The following is a 6,000-nucleotide window of genomic DNA, read 5'->3' as shown; positions in this document are numbered from 1 at the left end:
TCGATCACGAACAAGTCCTGGAGCGATTATCAGTTATATTCGATCGCAAGAGAGGAAATTATAAAAATGGATTGGAACTAGTGAGGCCAAGGTGAGTGCGTATTATTTTATATATGATGTTTATTGGGAAATAGACTTGTGACAAGTCTAATTTCTATAGTATTGTGCATGAAGCATGAACATGTGTTTTTTGAGTGTCTGAGTTACATGTTTGATATGTGTTGACATGTTATTGTATATGTATTTCATGGTTGATGTGAATATATGCATGTTATGATGATATGATAGAAATTATATGAATATAAAAGAGAATTATGTGATAAGATCTTTGAGATATATAGAAATGGAATTTAAGATTACACGAATACATGATATGGGATAAATTAGGTAATAATATGAGATATGGTAAAAGAGAAGTTAAAAGAAATGATGGGAATGAAGTACTCAAGTGTAAAGGTTATATAAACAATAAGAATGTGAGTTGGGTAAGTGAATAGTGGTATGAACATTTATGTGAAAGTAAAATAGAATTATATCATTGAATGAAATTGAAACAAGATAGATAATATTGACTTATATGATATGAGACTTGAACATAAGTGATATAGGAACATATAAGATGAGTTAGATGGAAAGATACATATGCTTAAATAAATTATGATATATGGGTTTATATGATGGTATCTACGTAGTCATATTAGAAAGTTATAGGTACTATATGAATTGAATTAGGTAATAGATTAGATTAGTATATAAATGAAATAATAGAAGTGACATATGTTTATGAGTGTGACAGATGTGATATGATCTAGGTGAATATCATAGAATGAGGTATAACTATATGATATGAGATTATGAGAAGAGAATATAAATTATTGAATACAATATAGGAAAATGATATATATATATAGGAAGATGAATTATATGAATACACATTTAGATGATGAAATGATGATTATGAACATGTGAATATCTATATATATAGGATAAGACATAAAAATAAGATAAAGCAATGTGACAAGAAATGTGAAATAGTATGAAAAGTGACATAATCTACGTGCTATGTGAAAGTGAACTAAGTGTTTATGTGAAAATATGAAATGACATAAATGATGATGCCCATGTTATGTGTCATGAGAGCTAGGGTATAGTTAGCATGCCAAGAGTCGAGGGTCTACGCGGTTCTTCGGACATATATGTATTCTTGGAACATGTGTGAGGTTTGAGACACATACTTGATCTTTGGCATATGTATATGATTCTTAAGGAATGATATGTGGTCCTTAGGGACAACCTTATATGGCATTTCGGTGCATTTCTACGTGGCACTACGGTGCAATTCTACGTGGCACTTCGGTGCATTTATACGAACTGTTGTGACAACATTAGTGCACAACCTCTATAGACTCATATATCTATAGTTCTCACATGTGTACATGGGCTAATAAGAAAAACAACAAATATATTACAAGTGATTTGTATGCTTTTATGATATGAATGGTATTATATGATTTATATGATGATATGTGGATTGTATGATTAATGAGGCAAATGTTGGTTAAAATGTTAGGTATAAGAGGATATGTATTAAGTGATATAAACGATAATAATATGGATAATGAAATAAGGCTAATGATGGAAATGATGAGTGATGAATATATGTGTGTATATGTTTTTATATGTAATGATATATATTGCATATGTGTTATAGGGATTTGTTACATGAATAAGGGTATGAGTGATAGTAGTAATTGTTCATGCGTGATTACAAGCTATAGTTATATTTTATGTTTATTGCCTCACTAAGTCATCGACTTAGCGTGTGATTATTTCACATGTAAGTTACCGAAGTGAGAAGAGTAAAGAGTAACGTGGAGCAAGACAGGTCAGTTCTCCTTACCAAATGTCAGATCAAAGAAGTGGATAATATGTATTTAATACATAAAATTCTAGTTGGCATGTATTCAAAATAATATATTATTTAAGCTCTGAATAGTTCGATAAAGGTTTTGAATGAGTTATGTAATAATAATTTTTTACTCACTATTTTATACATAAGGTTTTTGAAAAGTCAATGTGACACTTCGGACTTGGATCCAGGTCAGATACGGGTTGGGGGTGTTACATTTAATGGTATCAGAGCTATGGTTTAGCCTATTTTCGGCATAAACTAAAGTCCAAAGTGTCATAAAATGTGTACATGCCAACTCAGAGTGAAAAATTTCTGATCTGATAGGGTAAGGAGTATGTTGTCTTGCCAATAGAACAAGATTTGTATAATATAGTAGAAATTGATTATAGAAATTATCGAAGTGAATCGATAACTGACAAATCTGATGGTGATAGCAATTCACCTGCCCTAGCCAGGCAGATGAAGAGCAGAAACCTCAGAAAGTGTCTTATAAGATTAAAGGTTGATTTTAGAAATTGAAATCATATTTGAATAGTGATAAAGGTTTTCATTGTTTCGAATCGAAAAAGTGATATGGAAGTTTTGTTATAAAGTGAATAAGATAGAATATGGTGAGCAAGTGTCACCATAAGGATGTTAGAAGATCTAAAAATGTGATTAGAATTTGTGGAGAATTCGAGAATAAGTGCATCAGTGACAAACGTATAAGATATATAAAGCCAGAGTTGATGAGTTTGAAATAAAGGAATAGTACCGTATATAAGTAAGAATGTGGATAGAATAAGGGTTTGCATTTTGGATGGATAGAGTTAGCGTTGGCTAACCAGATTATGTGATGGAAAAAGTATAAAATTTAATATTTTGAGATGTTGTCAGGATAAGACAACCAAATATAAAATGGATCTGGATACAGTTGTATATTTGGACCATAGTAAGGTGATATAGTAAAGGAAATAAGGATTTGTATATTTGAGTAAAGCTGAAGATTGATAAGAAGAGTTTGAGAATGTATATAGCAATGATCAGTTTATAAGAATAAGGAAGTTATGATGTTGAGTTTGAATAACGAAAATTTTAAGATGTATGAGAATAGAGGTGAAATTGACAAGTTAAGTAAACGAATTTTGAGATAATTTCGATTGGAAATTATGTATGTGATTGGTTGACTAGGGTTTGTGCCCTCGATTGGACAGATGTTATTGATTAATTATCAGAGTAAAGGTTATAAGACTGGAAGAAAAGATAAAGTTGAGTTAATCAATTATGATGTGAAATGAATGTAGTTGTGTATTCTGATTAGATAGCTATGATGTAGAAAAGAAGATAAGTATTTGCATGGAACCTTAAGGAAGGAAAATACAAGTATAAGAATGATAAAGAATGAAGTTTTGTATAAGTAAATGAGTTATCAAGTTATGAGGATGTTATAAAGATTGGTACAGAGAGAGTATAAGTGATAAGACAAGAGTATGTGAACATGAAGGAAATATATGTTGGGGTATAAGGAATAAATAAAGGAGTAATGGAGTAAAGAAATGAAAGGAATTTAGTTAAAGGATCAGATACGATAAGGGTTATATGGAAGTGTAGATGATAATTTTGATATAAAAGTAAGAAAAGTGTGCAAGGTAATATAAAAAGATTCTTTAAAGTGTATGTTGAATCATATTTAAAGAAGATTTAAGGTCATGTTTTTGGTTATGATGATGGAAAACGATTTTGGTTATTATTGTAAGGCAGTTAGAGATGAATTTATGATGTTGGGTGGTGAAAATGGATGTTACTGTCTACATGATTATGTATTATATGAAGTCGTAGAAATGGTCAAGGAAAATGCATAATGGAAGGAGAGAAAAGACAGAAATGGATTAAAGTTACTTGTTACTGTTTATATGATCAGTGACAGTAGATAAATGTATAAAGGAAAAGGGTAGTTGAAGAAATAAAGGAAGAAAAGATTAAGAAATGAGGTAATATGAGAACAACAGAAGATGTGTTCTTATTGATTTGTTCAGTGAAAATTCGAGGACGAATTTTCTGTAAAGGATGGGAGATTTGTAACATCTTTAATACATGGTTAGTGACCAAATTGTAAAATTTTAGGAATTGGTGATTAAAGTGGGATAATTGAATAGTTAAATGATTTATTGAAAATATGATGAAGGTTATTTAGTAATTATTGAATGAAATAAAGGGTAAAATAGTCATTTGACATGAAAGATTTTTATTTTCCTTTATTAGATAAGGAAGCCACGTGGAAAAGAAAAGAAGGCAAAATAAACTTCCAGAGTTCTCTTCTTCTTCTTCAGCCGTGAGTCACCATGGCAAAGGTGAGTTTTGTGGTTAGTTGATTATTTGTTAAAATAAAAGTTGGTTTATGATTATTAGATGATAACTAAGCTTACGAAAAGCTGAAGTTATCTTAAAATCAAAGTATGATGGAATTAGGAGGGATTAAAGATTTGAGGTTCTTAGGTAAAATATTGAAATAGAGTTCATAACTAGAGTTGAAAGTTAAATTTGACTTGTCAATGGTCTAATTAAGAAGTTAGAAGCCATAGAATTGGAATTAAAACATATTGCAAAGTTGGTTTAATTCTTGAGTTACATATGAGGAAAAGAATTTTGAAGCTAAAGATGGTTTATATGAATATAAATTGGTTTAAGCATGTGTATATGAGTTGAGAACATGAAAAGGATTGAAAGATGAAGCATTTGAGTAGATTTTCAGGCTTAAAAATGAATTCGGGGCTATGTGCATCGATGCACATTCGAGGTGCACCGATGCATCAAGGGTAAATTTCCAGAAATTGTTCAGAGTGTATCGATGCACAGGAAGTGCATCGATGCACCCATTAAAAATAGAAACATCGAATACAATTAATGCATCGATACATAAGGAGTGCATCGATGCAAATGTTAAGGGGTGCATCGATACACTGTAGAATGCATCGATGCACTTCAAGGGAAATAGAATTATACCTTTCTTTTGGTCTAAGAAATGATAGATTAGTGTATATCAATTGGATACTAATATGTATCAATGTATGATTATATAGATATCGAGCACGAACAAGTCCCGGAGTTTATCAAGTTATGATTCGATCGCAAGAGAGGAAATTATAAAAATGGATTGGAGCTTAGTGAGGCCAAGGTGAGTTCGTTTTATTTTATATATGATGTTTATTGGGAAATAAGACTTGTGACAAGTCTAATTTCTATAGTATTGTGCATGAAGCATGAACATGTGTTTGTTATGAGTGTCTGAGTTATATGTTATGGTATGTGTTGACATGTTATTGTATATGTATTTCATGGTTGATGTGAATATATGCTATGTTATGATGATATGATAAGAAATTATATGAATATAAAAGAGAAGTTATGTGATAAGATCTTTGAGATATATAGAAATGGAATATAAGATTACGTGAATACATGATATGGGATAAATTAGGTAATAATATGGGAATATGGTAAAAAGCGAGTTTAGAAGAAATGATGGGAATGAAGTACTCAAGTGTAAATGTTATATAAACAATAAGAATGTGAGTTGGGTAAGTGAATAGTGGCATGAACATTTATGTGAAATAGTAAAATAGAATTATATCATTGAATGAGAATTGAAACAAGATAGATAATATTGACCTATATGATGTTATGAGACTTGAACATAAGTGATAATAGGAACATATAAGATGAGTTAGATGGGAAAGATACATATGCTTAAATAAAATTATGATATATGGGTTGTATGATAGAAATCTACGTAGTCATATTAGAAAGTTATAGGTACTATATGAATTGAATTAGGTAAATAGATTAGATTAGTATATAAATGAAATAATAGAAGTGACATATGTTTATGAGTGTGACAGATGTGATATGATCTAGGTGAATATCATAGAATGAGGTATAAGCTATATGATATGAGATTATGAGAAGGAGAATATAAATTATGTGAATACAAGTATAGGAAAAATGATATATATATATATAGGAAGATGAATTATATGAATACACATTTAGATGATGAAATGATGGATTATATGAACATGTGAATATATATATATATATAGGATAGACAT

This window comes from Hibiscus syriacus, unplaced genomic scaffold (assembly GCF_006381635.1).
Source record: "Hibiscus syriacus cultivar Baekdansim isolate YM2019G1 unplaced genomic scaffold, ASM638163v2 tig00111166_pilon, whole genome shotgun sequence".
In the NCBI taxonomy this organism is placed as follows: Eukaryota; Viridiplantae; Streptophyta; class Magnoliopsida; order Malvales; family Malvaceae; genus Hibiscus; species Hibiscus syriacus.
The sequence above is the reverse complement of the archived record's forward strand: the minus strand, read 5'-3'. Positions refer to the sequence as shown.